Source organism: Triticum aestivum, chromosome 5D (assembly GCF_018294505.1).
Source record: "Triticum aestivum cultivar Chinese Spring chromosome 5D, IWGSC CS RefSeq v2.1, whole genome shotgun sequence".
NCBI lineage: Eukaryota > Viridiplantae > Streptophyta > Magnoliopsida > Poales > Poaceae > Triticum > Triticum aestivum.
In genome coordinates this window covers 418,983,037-419,003,209 of record NC_057808.1, presented here as the reverse complement: position 1 = coordinate 419,003,209, position 20,173 = coordinate 418,983,037, and positions in this window count along the sequence as shown.

The window sequence follows — 20,173 nt, the reverse complement described above, 5'->3', positions numbered from 1 at the left end:
AATGAACTAAATCTCCAAAATTCACTTCATTTTTGAAACTTAAGTTCATTTGATTGATCTAAATAGGGTCGGAGGGTACCATAAAGGTTCCAAATTTGCATCCCTAGGGGGAGATACCACGAAGTTGGAGAAGAAATTATGAGTCGTATTTTAGGGTGTTCCATACAAATCCCGCACTCTGGTTAGATACAACATCAATGCATTTGCATTTCTCGCTATGTTGTGGTTAGAAAATGTTGGGTGAGATTGGGAGGAAATGAATTTTGAATTATTCTATGCTTTGGTAGATGAACAATTTGGCCGTAACGAATTCTAAGTGTTGTTGCATGAATTGTTTCATTTGCAGCAAACAGAGTCAGTTTCTGAATACACAGTTGGGTTCAATGAAACTATGCACTCACTATTGGCTCCTAGCAACAATCGGGGATGCCTTTTTCCCTTCTTAATGATGTGTTAAAGGACGAGATTCATGTCATTGTTCTTGTGCACAATACCACGGCGCTGCCGTTTCGCTTGCCTACTTGCAGAAAGAGGTTGTTTCCTGGTCGGATTCTTTCATCCGAATCTGGTGGTATCCTGAATATGGGTCCAGGAAGCATAGGCGCTCGCACACTGCCGTGGAGTCGATTATCTGATCGATCCTTGGTAGCGGGAATGGGTCCTTCGGGCACGCCTTGTTGAGTTCGGTGTAGTCCACACACTTGGGCCATGTGTTGTTCTTCTTCAGCACCATCACGGGGTTTGCCAGCTACTCAGGTGTGCGACCTCCCTTATGAACTTGGTCGTGAGTAGGTGTGCTATTTCTTCTCCTACGTCATTCATTTCTCTGTAGCGAAGCGCCGCACAGCCTGCTTTACCAGCCTCATGTCCTTGCGGATGTTTAGGCAGTGTTCGGCGTTCTCTGCTGGCACTCCTGGCATGTCGGCGGGCTTCCATACGGATATGTTCTAGTTGGTTCGGAGGAAGGCGAGGAGCTCTGCTACCTCTTGAGCTTGCGTTGGTTTTTCCATTGAAGAGGAAAGGGTGATGCAGCAAAGTAGCGTAAGTATTTCCCTCGGTTTTGAGAACCAATGTATCAATCCAGTAGGAGACAACGCAATAAGCCACCAAATACCTGCACAAACAAACACCAACTTGCAACCAACGCGACGAAGGGATTGTCAATCCCTTCACGGTTATTCACAAAGTGAGATCTGATGAAGATGGATAAACGGTAAAGTAATATTTTTGTTATTTTTGGTTTATGGAACAGAAAGTAAAAGATTGCAAAAGAAAGTAAATAGGAAACTAGAATTGTAGATCGGAAACTTATATGATGGAAAATAGACCCGGGGCCATAGGTTTCACTAGAGGCTTCTCTCGAGATAGAAATTATTACGGTGGGTGAACAAATTACTGCCGAGCAATTGGTAGAAAAGCGCAAAGTTATGACGATATCTAAGGCAATGATCATGAATATAGGCACGTCTGTGTCAAGTAGACCGAAACGATTTTGCATCTACTACTATTACTCCACACATCGACTGCGATCCAGCATGCATCTAGAGTATTAAGTTCATAAGAACAGAGTAACGCCTTAAGCAAGATGACATGATGTAGAGGAATTAACTCAAGCAATATGATGAAAACCCCATCTTTTTATCCTCGATGGCAACAACACAATACGTGTCGGTTCCCCTTCTGACACTATGATCGAGCACCGCAAGATTGAACCCAAAGCTAAGCACTTCTCCCATTGCAAGAAAAACCAATCTAGTTGGCCAAACCAAATCGATAGTTCGAAGAGACTTGCAAAGATATCAAATCATGCATAAAAGAATTCAGAGGAGATTGAAATAATATTCATAGATAACCTGATCATAAATCCACAATTCACCGGATCTCGGCAAACACACCGCAAACGAGTATTACATCGAATAGATCTCCAAGAACATCGAGGAAAACTTTGTATTGAGAATCAAAGAGAGAGAAGAAGTCATCTACCTACTAGCTATGGACCCGTAGATCTGTGGTAAACTACTCATGCTTCATTGGAGAGGCAATGGTGTTGATGTAGAAGCCCTCCGTGATCGAATCCCCCCCGGCAAGATGCCGGAAAAGGCCCCAAGATGGGATCTCACGGGTACAGAAGGTTGTGGCGGTGGAAAAGTGGTTTCGTGGCTCCCCTGGATGTTTTTGGGGTATAAGAGTGTTGGGGAATGTAGTATTTCAAAATTTTCCTACGATCACGCAAGATCTATCTAGGAGAAGCATAGCAACGAGCGGGGAGAGTGTGTCCACGTACCCTCGTAGATCAAAAGCGGAAGCGTTTAGTAACGCGGTTGATGTAGTCGAACGTCTTCGCGATCCAACCGATCAAGTACCGAACACACGGCACCTCCGCGATCTGCACACGTTCAGCTCGGTGACGTCCCTCGAACTTCTTGATCCAGTTGAGGCCGAGGGAGAGTTTCGTCAGCATGATGGCATGGTGATGGTGATGATGAAGTTACCGACGCAGGGCTTCGCCTAAGCACTATGACAATATGACCGAGGTGGAAAACTGTGGAGGGGGGCACCGCACACGGCTAAAGATCAAATTGTGTGTCTATGGGGTGCCCCCCCCCCCCCCCCCCGCGTATATAAATGAGGGGAGGAGGAGGAGGGCCGGCCACAAGGGGCGCGCCCAAGGGGGGATTCCTACTCCTGGTAGGAGTAGGTTTCCCCCTTTCCTAGTCCAAGTAGGAGAAGAAGGAAGGAGAGGCAGAGGGAAAGGGAAAGAGCGGCCGCGCCCCCTCCCCTAGTCCTATTCGGACTCCGCCTTGGGGGGGCGCCCCCTCCTGGCTGCTGCCCTCTCTTTCCCCTAAGGCCCATTACTTCCCCGGGGGGTTCCGGTAACCCCTCCGGTACTCCGGTTTTATCCGAAACTACCCGGAACACTTCCGGTGTCCGAATAACATGCTCCAATATATCAATCTTTATGTCTCAACCATTTCGAGACTCCTCGTCATGTCCGTGATCTCATCTGGGACTCCGAACAACCTTCGGTACATCAAAAACACATAAACTCATAATACGAATCGTCATCGAACGTTAAGCGTGCGGATCCTACGGGTTCGAGAACTATGTAGACATGACCGAGACACATCTCCGGTCAATAACCAATAGCGGAACCTGGATGCTCATATTCGTTCCTACATATTCTACGAAGATCTTTACCGGTCAAACCGCATAACAACATACGTTGTTCTCTTTGTCATCGGTATGTTACTTGCCCGAGATTCGGTCGTCTGTATCATCATACCTAGTTCAATCTCGTTACCGGCAAGTCTCTTTACTCGTTCCGTAATGCATCATCCTGCAACTAACTCATTAGTCACATTGCTTGCAAGGCTGAAAGATCGTGGATGTCGCCTAGAGGGGGGTGAATAGGCGCTTTAAAATAATTACGGTTTAGGCTTGAACAAATGCGGAATAAACCTAGCGGTTAATTTGTCAAGCACAAAACCTACAACAACTAGGCTCACCTATGTGCACCAACAACTAATTCTAACCAAGATAAACTACTAGGTGATAGCAAGATCTATGACTAGAAACAATATGGCTATCACAAAGTAAAGTGCATAAGTAAAGGGCTCGGGAAAGAGATAACCGAGGCACGCGGAGACGACGATGTATCCCGAAGTTCACACCCTTGCGGATGCTAATCTCCGTTTGGAGCGGTGTGGAGACACAATGCTCCCCAAGAAGCCACTAGGGCCACCGTAATCTCCTCACGCCCTCGCACAATGCAAGATGTCGTGATTCCACTAAGGGACCCTTGAGGGCGGTCACCGAACCAGTACAAATGGCAACCCTTGGGGGCGGTCACCGAACCCGTACACTTTGGCAACCCTTGGGGGCGGTCACCGGTACCCGTCAAATTGCTTGGGGCGATCTCCACAACCTAATTGGAGACCCCGACGCTTGCCCGGAGCTTTACACCACAATGATTGAGCTCCGAACACCACGAACCGTCTAGGGCGCCCAAGCACCCAAGAGGAACAAGCTCAAGGGTACCAAGCACCCCAAGAGTAATAAGCTTCTCAACTTGTAACTTCCACGTATCACCGTGGAGAACTCAAACCGATGCACAAATGCAATGGCAAGGGCACACGGAGTGCCCAAGTCCTTCTCTCTCAAATCCCACCAAAGCAACTAATGCTAGGGAGGAAAGTGAGAGGAAGAACAACAAGGAGAACACCAAGAACTCCAAGATCTAGATCCAAGGGGTTCCCCTCACATAGAGGAGAAAGTGATTGGTGGAAGTGTGGATCTAGATCTCCTCTCTCTTTTCCCTCAAAAACTAGCAAGAATCCATGGAGGGATTGAGAGTTAGCAAGCTCAAAGAAGGTCAACAATGGGGGCAAAAACGAGCTCAAGAGATAGGGAACCATTGGGGAAAAAGACCCCCTTAAATAGGTCCCCACGAATATGCCCGTTATGTGCAGAGCAACATAGGAGCGGTACAACTGCTATGAGCACCGGTACAACCGGTAACAGGCAATAAGCGGTACAACCGGCCCACAACCGCCCAACAACCGCACCACAGCAGAAACTAGTCCAGTGGTAGAGCGGTACATGGCCGGTACCACCTCCGGACCAATTCTGGAGCGGTACAACCGCTCCAAACACCGGTTGTACCGGTCAACCGGTACAACCTCTCTATGGGGCGGTACAACCTCTGTATGTAAAATAGGCAATATCAAAACAGCCACAACTTTCGCATACGAGCTCCGAATTCGACAAAATCAAGTTTGTTGGAAAGCTAAGGACAAGAGCAAACACAATCGTGATAGAAATATCAAGAAATAGCAATTTAGAAAATACCCAAAATAAAATGGTGAGAACCCTTTCTCAATTAAGACCAGTAAAACCTCCAACACCGAAAACACAAAAGAAGATGCATATGAAATCAGTTTTCGATGAACTCGAGCTTGTCAAGAAGATGACCATGAGATCCAAATCTCACAAGGAGAAGAACCAAACAAGAACCAAGAGAGATGATGCAAGGATGCAATGGTTTGAGCTCTCGACGAACGATACGATCAAGCTACTCACTAAAGAGCCCCCCTTGATAGTACGACAATCGATCCTACAACCCAGTCTCCCAACTACCACTATGAGACCGGTAAAATAGAAAACCTATCAAGGGCAAACCTTTGCCTTGCACATAGTCCACTTGAGCTAGATGATGACGTTTTTGACTTCCTCAAGTTGGACCACCTTTCTTGATTGTGTTGGCTCGATGAAGACTAGTTAATTGCTCCCCCTTACTCCACTATGGTGAGCCACTCTTCGGCACATCTTCACAATTCCATTGACACCACAATGGACGGCAAGCTTCAAGCTTGATTGCTCCCCCATACTCCATTATGGGTGAGCCACTCTTCGTGTTGCTCCACTTGAACTTGCACACTGCAAACTTGATGACGATCACCACTTAATGTCATCCTCCATGGGTTGTATGAGATCTTCCTCTTGACGCAAGACCATGGAAACATACCTAACCCCACAAAGAACTCTCATGTAGACTATGGGTTAGTACACAAAGCGTAATGGACAATGCTTACCATACCATGGGATCACTTGGTCCCTCTCAGTACAACTTGTGCGCTTTGTGTGTTGATCAACTTGAATCACTCTCTGTACTTAGTCTTGATCAACCTTGAATCTTTCCAACTCTCTTCATTAGGATGATGTCTTGAAGGTAAACTTGAATGTTCACACAATCTTCCTCTTCAAGACATGCTTGCAATAAGCTCAACTCTCACATGACCAATCTTTGGATAATTCCTTGAAAAGCACTTTGGCCATCTCATAAACTCCTTGAAACCAACACATGGACTTCAAGTCAATCCTATGGACAAATCCTTCAAATATAACTCAAGGCAACCGTTAGTCCATAGAGATTGTCATCAATTACCAAAACCACACATGGGGGCACCGCATGTCCTTTCAATCTCCCCCATTTTGGTAATTGATGACAATCACTTTCAAGAGAGTTTATATATGGAATTATGCATCACCATGCAATGCAACAACCAATAATGCATGTGAATATCAGATGCAAATGCTTAGGAACAAAACCAAAGCAAGAAGAAATAACTCTCTAAACTTATCCACAAAACTTTCTGAAACTTCTCCCCCATTGGCATCGATTGCCAAAATGGGCGAAAATATTAGAAGGCCAATATAAAAAGTGTTCCTCCATAAATTGTGTATTTCTCAACAAGAGAGTGGAATGCAATACACATATCCAACGGTAAATACTTGGAGGAAGACAGACTATATTGAGGCCCAAAGATTGCAAAATAATGATATGCAAAGAGAGAAACAAGCAATCATGCAATCAAAATATACCAATTGAAGCAAGCAATCAAAGGGTATCAATTGAACCAACTAGACCAAAGATCCTATGAGCCACAAGAATAAAGGATATTATGATATGAGCAAAGGAGTGTTCTAAAGAAACTAGAGAAGTTCCCCATGATTTGTGCACACATAAGAATTTTTGTATTTGGATACACAGTACACAAAATAGGATCATAGCTCCCCCAAAATCAATAGAAACTCACAACAAGTGCAAGTGAGCATATAGGAAACAAAGCCTAGCACTTGCAACAAACAAGTGGTTGAGCAACATGTAAAAGAGGCAACTTAAGAATAGGCTCAACCAAAATGATGTGTGTGAGTCATGACAAAGCACTTGAGAAGACTAATATAAGGATGAGCATAAAGCATCAACATAGTCTTGGATAAATGAGATACATGGTGCATGCCATGTCCTCCCCACACACACCCAACAAGCAAATGGATTCACAAGCTCACTAAAATGAGAATTAACAACAAGGCTTGCGACAACCCATGGTGAAGATAGAAGATGAAAGCCTCATCAAGACGAGGGATACCAATTAAGATGGCAAAAGCCTCGTAAAGACAAGCATGAGGAAAATAATATTCACCACACAAGAGTGCAACAAGATGCAAATATATAAGATCCGCACTCAAGACAAATCCTTTCATGGAGCCACCTAGGAAATACAAAGGAAAGAAAGGTGGACGTGAAAGAATAAGGCTATCCACTAAAGATGTAACTTCTCTCAAGTGTATAAGATTCTAGGTAGATGAAATGATATCAATCCACAAAGAAGGATGCACACAAGAAATGGTTACTCAAGGGATAATAGGATAACCAAACGAAAGTCATAAAATATACTGATAAGATCTTTGCTTGAAAAGCATAGCACAAGGCTAAATATTGTCTTATTGTATTCAAAGAATTCCACACACGAACATCAAAGACATCACAACTAGCAACAAAAGATCGTTGTTGGGATGCTTTGAGAAAGGAAACATGTATCACAAGAAAGAATGTATTACATGCCATGATGCAACCTACACAAGGTTGATGCAAGAAATGTGTGCATGAAGAAGATGATGATACTTGTTACCGGGAAATCAATGGAAGGATGTAGTAGATACCAATCAAAGGTAGATAGTAGTTCATTGATCATCCTAGCTTGACTCCAATAAGCACATGGTGACACCACCTTCCTTGTGAGTGAGCCGAGCATCCAATGCATCTCCAATTGTTCCTAGAACAACAATACAAACAAAATGCTCATTGGGACCAAAGAGTTAGAAACACCAATACATAGGACAAACTCCACATAAATATGTGCACATAGATAGGAAATAGAAATTCATGCACATCTCATCCAATTTGAGACTTGGTGGAGTTTCCCCTATATAATGGGTCAAAGAAAGAAAGCATGCCAAAGAAAATACATGAAGGATATATGCATGCTCAAGACTTTCAAGGACCGAAACCAAATAAAAAGAAATACCAAGTGAAAATAGAATACCAAATGGATAAATCATCACTTGGAAGATATCATTAAAAGATACATTAAGGAATGAGATATCCATTAAACACGCAAAAAAAGAGATGTCAAACCCCCAAAAGAGAGGTTGGTTCCAAACAAACCAAGCTCTCTACAAAGTTTCATGATGGCACAAAGTACCAAAAGGAAACGGCTTGCCTTCCACCAACACACTTGATAAGGATCACAAGATGAGTGTTCTAGAGAAAATACCATAGCTCCCCCATGAGTAGTGCATTATAGAGAATTTGCATTTGAATACAAAATGCACAAGGTGGGATCACCACTTTCACTATCTCTAGAAAACACTAGGCAAGACCAAGAAATTAACAAGATCCACAAGTGATTGCTACCTCTTGAGCACTGCGTTGGTTTTCCCTTGAAGAGGAAAGGGTGATGCAGTAAAGTAGCGTAAGTATTTCCCTCAGCTTTTGAGAACCAAGGTATCAATCCAGTAGGAGGCCACGCTCAAGTCCCTCGCACCTACACAAACAAATAAAAACCTCGCAACCAACGCAATAAAGGGGTTGCCAATCCCTTCACGGTCACTTACGAAAGTGAGATCTGATAGATATGATAAGATAATATTTTCGGTATTTTTATAATAAAGATGCAAAGTAAAATAAAAGGCAATAAAAATAGCTAAGTGTTGGAAGATTAATATGATGGAAAATAGACCCGGGGGCCATAGGTTTCACTAGTGGCTTCTCTCAAGAGCATAAGTATTACGGTGGGTGAACAAATTACTGTTGAGAAATTGATAGAATTGAGCATAATTATGAGAATATCTAGGTATGATCATGTATATAGGCATCACGTCCGTGACAAGTAGACCGAACGTCTGCCTGCATCTACTACTATTACTCCACACATCGACCGCTATCCAGCATGCATCTAGAGTATTAAGTTCATAAGAACAGAGTAATGCTTTAAGTAAGATCACATGATGTAGAGGGATAAACTCATGCAATATGATATAAACCCCATCTTGTTATCCTCGATGGCAACAATACAATACGTGCCTTGCTGCCCCTGCTGTCACGAGGAAAGGACACCGCAAGATTGAACCCAAAGCTAAGCACTTCTCCCATTGCAAGAAAGATCAATGTAGTAGGCCAAAACAAACTGATAATTCGAAGAGACTTGCAAAGATAACCAATCATACATAAAAAAATTCAGAGGAGATTCAAATATTGTTCATAGATAAACTTGATCATAAACCCACAATTCATCGGTCTCAACAAACACACCGCAAAAGAAGATTACATCGAATAGATCTCCACGAGAGTCGTGGAGAACTTTGTATTGAGATCCAAAAAGAGAGAATAAGCCATCTAGCTAATAACTATGGACCCGAAGGTCTGAGGTAAACTACTCACACATCATCAGAGAGGCTATGGTGTTGATGTAGAAGCCCTCCGTGATCAACGCCCCCTCCGCAGGACGCCGGAAAAGGCCCCAAGATGGGATCTCACGGGTACAGAAGGTTGCGGCGGTGGAATTAGGTTTTCGTGGATGCTTCTGTTGGTTTGGGGGTACGTAGGTATATATAGGAGGAAGAAGTACGTCGGTGGAGCAACATGGGCCCCACGAGGGTGAAGGGCGCGCCCAGGGGGTAGGCGCGCCCCCTGCCTCGTGCTCTCCTGGTTGCTTTCTTGACGTAGGGTCCAAGTCCTCTGGATCACATTTGTTCTGAAAACCACGTTCCCAAAGGTTTCATTCCGTTTGGACTCCGTTTGATATTCTTTTTCTGCGAAACTCTGAAATAGGCAAAAAAACAGCAATTTGGGCTGGGCCTCCGGTTAATCGGTTAGTCCCAAAAATAATATAAAAGTGTATAACAAAGCCCATTAATCATCCAAAACAAAATATAATATAGCATGAAGCAATCAAAAATTATAGATACGTTGGAGACGTATCAAGCATCCCCAAGCTTAATTCCTGCTCGTCCTCGAGTAGGCAAATGATAAAAACAGAATTTTTGATGCGGAATGCTACTTGGCATAATTTTTTAATGTAACGCTCTTAATTGTGGTATGAATATTCAGATCCGAAAGATTCAAGATAAAAGTTTAATGTTGACATAAAAGCAATAATACTTCAAGCATACTAACTAAGCAATTATGTCTTCTCAGAATAACATGGCCAAAGAAAGTTCATCCCTACAAAATCATATAGTTTAGTCATGCTCCATTTTTGTCACACAAGAATGCTCTCATCATGCACAACCCCGATGACAAGCCAAGCAACTGTTTCATACTTTAGTAATCTCAAACTTTTTCAACGTTCACGCAATACATGAGCGTGAGCCATGGATATAGCACTATGGGTGGAATAGAATATAATGATGGGGGTTATGTGGAGAACACAAAAAAGGAGAAAGTCCATCGATTGATGTTAATGCAAGGATTAGGGATTGCCATGCAACGGATGCACTAGAGCTATAAATGCATAAAAGCTCAACAAAAGAAACTAAGTGGGTGTGCATCCAACTTGCTTGCTCACGAAGACCTAGGGCATTTGAGGAAGCCCATTGTTGGAATATACAAGCCAAGTTCTATAATGAAAAATTCCCACTAGTATATGAAAGTGACAAAACAAGAGACTCTCTATCATGAAAATCATGGTGCTACTTTGAAGCACAAGTGTGGAAAAAAGGGTAGTTGCATTGTCCCTTTTTTGGGGGGCCTCCTTTTTTTGGCCTTTCTGTTTTTTGGGACAATGCTCTATGAATGATGATCATCACACTTCTATTTATTTACAACTCAATGATTACAACTCGATACTAGAACAAGGTATGACTCTATATGAATGCCTCCGGCGGTATACCGGGATAGGCAATGAATCAAGAGTGACATGTATGAAAAATTATGAACGGTGGCTTTGCCACAAATACGATGTCAACTACATGATCATGCAAGGCAATATGACAATGATGAACGTGTCATGATAAACGGAACGGTGGAAAGTTGCATGGCAATATATCTCGGAATGGCTATGGAAATGCCATAATAGGTAGGTATGGTGGTTGTTTTGAAGAAGATATAAGGAGATTTATGTGTGACAGAGCGCATCATATCACGGGGTTTGGATGCACCAGCGAAGTTTGCACCAACCCTCAATGTGAGAAAGGGCAATGCACGGTACCGAAGAGGCTAGCAATGATGGAAGGGTAAGAGTGCGTATAATCCATGGACTCAACATTAGTCATAAAGAACTCACATACTTATTGCAAAAATCTACAAGTCATCAAAAACCAAGCACTACGCGCATGCTCCTAGGGGATAGATTGGTAGGGAAATACCATCCCTCGTCCCCGACCGCCACTCATAAGGAAGACAATCAAAGAACACCTCATGTTTCAAATTTGTTACATAACGTTTACCATACGTGCATGCTACGGGACTTGCAAACTTCAACACAAGTATTTCTCAATTTCACAACTACTCAACTAGCACAACTTTAATATCACTACCTCCATATCTCAAAACAATCATCAAGCATCAAACTTCTCTTAGTATTCAGCACACTCATAAGAACGTTTTTACTAGTCTTGAATACTTAGCATATTAGGATTAATTTTCCTATTTAAGCAAATTACCATGCTGTTTAAGACTCTCAAAATAATATAAGTGAAGCATGAGAGAATAATAGTTTCTATAAAACAAAACCACCACCGTGCTCTAAAAGATATAAGTGAAGCACGAGAGCAAAAAACTATATAGCTCAAAAGATATAAGCAAAGCGCATAGAGTATTCTAATAAATTCCGAATCATGTGTGTCTCTCTCAAAGGGTGTGTACAGCAAGGATGATTGTGGTAAACTAAAAAGCAAAGACTCAAATCATACAAGACGCTCCAAGCAAAACACATATCATGTGGTGAATAAAAATATAGCTCCAAGTAAAGTTCCCGATGAAAGTAGACGAAAGAGGGGATGCCTTCCGGGGCATCCCCAAGCTTTGGCTTTTTGGTGTCCTTAGATTATCTTGGGGTGCCATGGGCATCCCCAAGCTTAGGCTCTTGCCACTCCTTGTTCCATAATCCATCAAATCTTTTACCCAAAACTTGAAAACTTCACAACACAAAACTTAACAGAAAATCCCGTGAGCTCCGTTAGCGAAAGAAAAGAAAACACCACTTCAAGGTACTGTAATGAACTCATTATTTATTTATATTGGTGTTAAACCTACTTTATTACAACTTCTCTATGGTTTATAAACTATTTATTAGCCATAGATTCATTAAAATAAGCAAACAACACACGAAAAACAGAATCTGTCAAAAACAGAACAGTCTGTAGTAATCTGTAACTAACGCAAACTTCTGGACCTCAAAAAATTCAGCCAAAATAGGAAGACCTATAAAATTTGTTTATTGATCAGAAGAAATTGGAATTAATATTTTATCACGTTCTGGTGATTTTTAACAAATTTTTTCGTGAACAGAAAGTTTCTGGAATTTTCAGCAAGATCAAATAACTATCATCCAAGAAGATCCTATAGGTTTAACTTGGCACAAACACTAATTAAAACATAAAAACAAATCTAACCAGAGGCTAGATCAAAGATTTATTCCTAAACAGAAGCAAAAGGCAACAAAAAAAAACTAGAATAAAATTGGGTTGCCTCCCAACAAGCGCTATCGTTTAACACCCCTAGCTAGGCATAAAAGCGAGGATAGATCTAGGTATTGCCATCTTTGGTAGGCAATCCATAAGTGGCTCTCATAATAGATTCATATGGTAGTTTAATTTTATTTCTAGGGAAGTGTTCCATGCCTTTCCTTAATGGAAATTGGAATCTAATATTCCCTTCCTTCATATCAATAATTGCACCAATCGTTCTAAGGAAAGCTCTACCAAGAATAATAGGACATGAAGGATTGCAATCTATGTCAAGAACAATAAAATCTACGGGCACATAGTTCCTATTTGCAACAATAAGAACATCATTAATTCTTCCCATAGGTTTCTTAATAGTGGAATCCGCAAGGTGCAAGTTTAAAGAGCAATCATCAAATTCACGGAAACCTAGCAAATCACACAAAGTTTTTGGAATCGTGGAAACACTAGCACGCAAATCACACAAAGCATAGCATTCATGATATTTAATTTTAATTTTAATAGTAGGTTCCCACTCATCATAAAGTTTTCTAGGGATATAAACTTCCAACTCAAGTTTTTCTTCATAAGATTGCATCAAAGCATCAACGATATGTTTGGTAAAAGCTTTATGTTGGCTATAAGCATGCAGAGAATTTAGCACGGATTGCAACAAGGAAATAAAATCTATCAAAGAGCAATTATCATAATTAAATTCCTTGAAATCCAAAATAGTGGGTTTATTAATATCTAGAGTTTTGATCTCTTCAATCCCACTTTTACCAATTTTTTCATGAAGATCTAAAAACTCCAAATTTTTGGAACGCCTTCTAGGTAAAGGTGGCTCATATTCAGTCCCATCATTATTAAGATTCATATTGGAAAACAAAGATTTAATAGGGGACACATCAATAACTTTTAGATCTTCATCTTTATTTTCATAGAAACTAGAAGAACACGCTTTTACAAAGCAATCTTTCTTAGCACGTATCCTAGCGGTTCTTTCTTTGCACTCATCAATGGAAATTCTCATGGCTTTGAGACTCATTGATATCATGCTTAGGTGGAATAGATCTAAGTTTCAAAGAATCAACATCAAGAGAAATTCTATCAACGTTCCTAGCCAATTCATCAACTTAAGCAATTTTTCTTCAAGCAAAGCATTGAAATTCTTTTGTGAATTCATAAACTCCTTAACACTAGTCTCAAATTCAGAGGGCATCTTATTAAAATTTCCATAAGAGTTGTTGTAGGAATTACCATAATTATTAGAGGAATTACTAGGATACGGCCTACGATTAAAGTTTCCTCTATACGCGTTGTTACCAAAATTATTCCTACCAACAAAATTCACATCCATAGATTCATTATTATTTTCAATCAAAGTAGACAAAGGCATATCATTAGGATCAGAAGAAACACTTTTATTAGCAAATAATTTCATAAGTTCATCCATCTTTCCACTCAAAACATTAATTTCTTCTATCGCATGCACCTTTTTACTAGTAGATCTTTCAGTGTGCCATTGAGAATAATTAACCATAATATTATCTAGGAGTTTAGTAGCTTCTCCTAAAGTGATTTCCATAAAAGTGCCTCCCGCGGCCGAATCTAAAAGATTTCTAGAAGCAAAATTCAATCCGGCATAAATTTTTGTATAATCATCCAAAGATTCAAACCATGTGTAGGGCAATTACGTATCATTAATTTCATCCTCTCCCAAGCTTGTGCAACATGTTCATGATCAAGTTGCTTAAAATTCATAATATCGTTTCTAAGAGAGATGATCTTAGCGGGAGGAAAATACTTAGAGATAAAAGCATCTTTGCACTTATTCCAAGAATCAATACTATTTTTAGGCAAAGACGAAAACCAAGCTTTAGCACGATCTCTAAGCGAAAAAGGAAATAGCTTCAATTTAACAATATCATTGTCCACATCTTTCTTCTTTTGCATATCACACAAATCAACGAAGCTATTTAGATGGGTAGCGGCATCTTCACTAGGAAGGCCGGCGAATTGATCTTTCATGACAAGATTCAACAAAGCAGCATTAATTTCACAAGATTCAGTATCGGTAAGAGGAGCAATCGGAGTGCTAAGAAAATCATTGTTGTTGGTATTGGTAAAGTCACACAATTTAGTATTATCTTGAGCCATCGTGACAAGCAAGCAATCCAACACACGAGCAAACAAGAAGCGAGCGAAAAAGAGGCGAACGGAGAGAGGGCGAATAAAACGGCAAGGGTGAAGTGGGGGAGAGGAAAACGAGAGGCAAATGGCAAATAATGTAATGCGGGAGATAAGAGTTTGTGATGGGTACTTGGTATGTTGACTTTTGCGTAGACTCCCCGGCAACGGCGCCAGAAATCCTTCTTGCTACCTCTTGAGCACTGCGTTGGTTTTCCCTTGAAGAGGAAAGGGTGATGCAGTAAAGTAGCGTAAGTATTTCCCTCAGTTTTTGAGAACCAAGGTATCAATCCAGTAGGAGGCCACGCTCAAGTCCCTCGCACCTACACAAACAAATAAAAACCTCGCAACCAACGCAATAAAGGGGTTGTCAATCCCTTCACGGTCACTTACGAAAGTGAGATCTGATAGATATGATAAGATAATATTTTTGGTATTTTTATAATAAAGATGCAAAGTAAAATAAAAGGCAATAAAAATAGCTAAGTGTTGGAAGATTAATATGATGGAAAATAGACCCGGGGGCCATAGGTTTCACTAGTGGCTTCTCTCAAGAGCATAAGTATTACGGTGGGTGAACAAATTACTGTTGAGCAATTGATAGAATTGAGCATAGTTATGAGAATATCTAGGTATGATCATGTATATAGGCATCACGTCCGTGACAAGTAGACCGAACTCCTGCCTGCATCTACTACTATTACTCCACACATCGACCGCTATCCAGCATGCATCTAGAGTATTAAGTTCATAAGAACAGAGTAATGCTTTAAGTAAGATGACATGATGTAGAGGGATAAACTCATGCAATATGATATAAACCCCATCTTTTTATCCTCGATGGCAACAATACAATACGTGCCTTGCTGCCCCTGCTGTCACTGGGAAAGGACACCGCAAGATTGAACCCAAAGCTAAGCACTTCTCCCATTGCAAGAAAGATCAATCTAGTAGGCCAAACCAAACTGATAATTCGAAGAGACTTGCAAAGATAACCAATCATACATAAAAGAATTCTGAGGAGATTCAAATATTGTTCATAGATAAACTTGATCATAAACCCACAATTCATCGGTCTCAAGAAACACACCGCAAAAGAAGATTACATCGAATAGATCTCCACGAGAATCGTGGAGAACTTTGTATTGAGATCCAAAAGAGAGAAGAAGCCATCTAGCTAATAACTATGGACCCAAAGGTCTGAGGTAAACTACTCACACATCATCAGAGAGGCTATGGTGTTGATGTAGAAGCCCTCCGTGATCAACGCCCCCTCCGGCAGGACGCCGGAAAAGGCCCCAAGATGGAATCTCACGGGTACAGAAGGTTGCGGCGGTGGAATTAGGTTTTCGTGGATGCTTCTGTTTGTTTGGGGGTACGTAGGTATATATAGGAGGAAGAAGTACGTCGGTGGAGCAACATGGGCCCCACGAGGGTGGAGGGCGCGCCCAGGGGGTAGGCGCGCCCCCTGCCTCGTGCTCTCCTGGTTGCTTTCTTGACGTAGGGTCCAAGTCCTCTGGATCATGTTTGTTCCGAAAATTACGTTCCCGAAGGTTTCATTCCGTTTGGACTCCGTTTGATATTCTTTTTCTGCGAAACTCTGGAACAGGCAAAAACAGCAATTTGGGCTGGGCCTCCGGTTAATAGGTTAGTCCCAAAAAATAATATAAAAGTGTATAACAAAGCCCATTAATCATCCAAAACAGAATATAATATAGCATGAAGCAATAAAAAATTATAGATACGTTGGAGACGTATCAGTGATATGGAAGAAAACGGGACTTGACACAATCCTTGGCAAGAGATAAGGCAAATAAAAGCAAAAGCCAATGTAAAGATGATCAATAAATTCTACCACACATAAGTGAGTACCAATTGTCAAAAGACAAGAAGTATTTGGAAATAATTCCTGGTGGTAGATAACAAGGATATCCAACATCATCTTCACAACAAACACAAGCAAATTGCAACTTGTAGAGCTAACATGTCACCTAGGAACAAGATAATTAATAATATCAACTCTAAGTGACAATATCTCAAATGTACACATTTTCTAGGCTTGTAATATGCACATAGCATATTACTCCCCCATAATGTGATACCAAGAAAACTTAACAAGAGGCAATAAGAGGAACCAACAAGAGATAATCAATGGACTTTTTTGAATTTGAATTTCTCATGAGAGATATACCACCTAGCGACTAGATAATCTTATAATATTACTACTAGATGGTATTCCTCATGTACACACATTTATAGGATTGTGAGGTGCACAAAGACATCACTCCCCCAAAATGGGATGTTCCATTAATCTCACACACGAGCCAACTAGGGTACAAACAAGAAGCATAAAGGCTCAATGCACGACACACACGTACATGATGTGCAAACCAACACACACAAACTTGATTGCTCAAGATAATCAAGTTGGAAGAACAACATATACAAACACATGCAGGAACAAAACCAAACATGCAAAGGGGCAAGTAACTTTCAATGTAAACAACTTAAGCACGAGTTACTGCCAGGAGGAACATTGGATAAGATAGAAACTTGATAATCCGAATGACTTGGCTTGATACAATATTAATAATGAAAATCCCCTTAATTCTTCATAATGTAGCCAAGTCTCCAATGCCGTCCGTAGACACCTATTGATCAAGTTTGAGCTAGTTGGTCCCCAACCAAGTTGGGTCCTAAGAGGTTAGTCACAATAGGCTTGGCTACCCAAATGGTTCTTTGCTTGACACCACTTTGAGTACCAACAAACTTGGCAAACACATTGCCAACCTTATCCTTCCCAAGAGAATAGATATCATCAATAATAATTGGGTTGGATGAGTTACCACTAGTGCATGAAGAAGCGAGGTGACCTTTATCACGGCATAAGTAGCAACGTCTACTCTTCACTTTCTTCTCACTTGATTTCTCAACTTGAGAAGCATTAGCTTGAGTATTCTTGGGAAGAGGCATTTCTTCAACTTGTGGTTGAGCATGAGATTGAACTTGTGGCCGCTTCCCTTGTTGCTTTTCACTAATGGCCTTCTTCTTCAATGGGCAAGATCTAACATGATGCCCTTCAATTTTGCACTTGAAGCAAACAATCTTGGCCGAATTCTTGACTTGTTCTTGGCCCTTCATCTTGTTCATCTTGGACGTCTTCTTATTGGAGTTGAATCCAAGTCCACCTTTGTCATTGGGGGATTTTTGCACAATCAATATATTTTTGAGTGTGGATTTTCCTTCATGACACTTTTCCAAGTCTTTCTTTAAAGAAGTGACTTGGGCCTTGAGCTCTTTGATTTCCTCTACATGGTTAGTCTCAACACAAGTACTAGAGGAAGTATAAGCTTCATTGTTAGAGCAACAAGGCAAGGAAAGCAATTCATCACAAGATGTACCAATGTTATGCATGGATGAATCATGAGGACTAGCACATGGCAATATAGCATTTTGACTAGAAGTAGTGCTAGTATCCACATGAGGCTCACTAGATGTTACCTTAGCAAGCATGGCCTCATGAGCTATCTTTAGCACATTATGGGATACTAGAAGATCATCATGAGAGCTTGAGAGCTTTTCATGGCTTTCTTCCAATTTCCCATAATTGCTAGATAGCAACTCAAGTTGAGCCCGTAGCTCAACATTCTCCTTCAAAATGGATGCTTCACATGTAATAGAGTTAGTAGCACAAGAATCATCAATAATAGCAAGGGGAGAAGGCAACTTTACAAGCTCTTTTGAATATGAGGCTTTAAGTTGTGCATGAGACCCGGTGAGTTTGATGAGCTCACCCTTGACGACCCTTGAGCCATTTTCGAGGTGCTCAAAATCCTCAAGGAGTCTAGCATGAGCAACTTCAAGCTTAGCATTTTTAGTTTCAAAAACATTGGCCACCTCAAAATCTCTATCATGAGATTCCTTCACTCTAGATAATTCTAGAGCAAAAGTCTCCTCAAGAGATTCCTTGGTGGTTTGTTCAAGTTCAAGAGCTTGAGAGAGGTCCGCAATCTCATTAGTGTAATCACGCTCATGACCTTCCATTTTATCAATGGTGACCTCATGCTCCTCAAGACGAGATTCCAACTCATCAATATATTTCTTGCCCTCAATAGCAATAGACATGATTTCCATGAAGTTGGAACGATCAATTTTATTCTTAAGAAGAGCTTTAAAAATCATTTCCACCTTAATTTTTAAGGAGGCAACATCATCATTCTCTTCATCATAATCAACATCATCATCACTCTTGCCATCATCAATATCATCACAAGATATATTGGGATTCAAAGTGGGAGATACCTTTGAATCCTTGGCCATAAGGCAAAATGCAATAGATGATGATGTAGGATCCCTTGAAGCACCATTCAAGACCACATCTTGTTCCACGGAGTGTTGGGTTTCCTCTACATTGTTAGCACAATAATTCAAGGAAATATATGCATTTTTATCATGGCAACAAGACATAGTAAGCATATCATCATGAGATTTAGTCAAGCAATTTCTACATGATATGCAAGGACTATCATCACAAGCATGTGAAACATTTGGAGTGCTCGAAGTGCTAAAGTCCAAAGATGAAGCATTGCAATAAGAAAGTGATGAAGGATTATCAACAATAAGCCCACTATCATCATTGCAATGAATACTCACCATGTCATTACCTTGTGGAAAACCACATGTAGGTGAAGTAGAATAAGTTGAGAACACAACACGGTCGGAGGTGGAGGGAGAACAATCATCCCCACAAAACTTGGACACGCCATATTTATCTTGAAGCTTTGTCCACAACTCATGAGCATCCCGGAACGGCATGAGTTGAGATATAACTACATGGCTCAAAGCATCGAAAAGCACATTAGAAGCTTGAGCATTGTGATAAGAGTTTTTCTCATCATCTAAAGATAATCTTTGGGGATCCTTTGGAGGAGAAAAACCCATATCTACAATTCGCTCTAAATTTGGGTCCATGACCCTAAAGAGATTAAGCATGCGAATTACCCAAATATCAAAATTTGTGCCATCAAAACTAAGAGTGTCAGAGAATCCTAATCCCCTAGTCGACATCTTTACTCTCTAGGCGGTTAAGCCTATCAAAGAGAGACGAGGCTCTGATACCAATTGAAAGATCATGGATGTCGCCTAGAGGGGGGGTGAATAGGCGCTTTAAAATAATTACGGTTTAGGCTTGAACAAATGCGGAATAAACCTAGCGGTTAATTTGTCAAGCACAAAACCTACAACAACTGGGCTCACCTATGTGCACCAACAACTAATGCTAACCAAGATAAACTACTAGGTGATAGCAAGATATATGACTAGAAACAATATGGCTATCACAAAGTAAAGTGCATAAGTAAAGGGCTCGGGAAAGAGATAACCGAGGCACGCGGAGACGACGATGTATCCCGAAGTTCACACCCTTGCGGATGCTAATCTCCATTTGGAGCGATGTGGAGGCACAATGCTCCCCAAG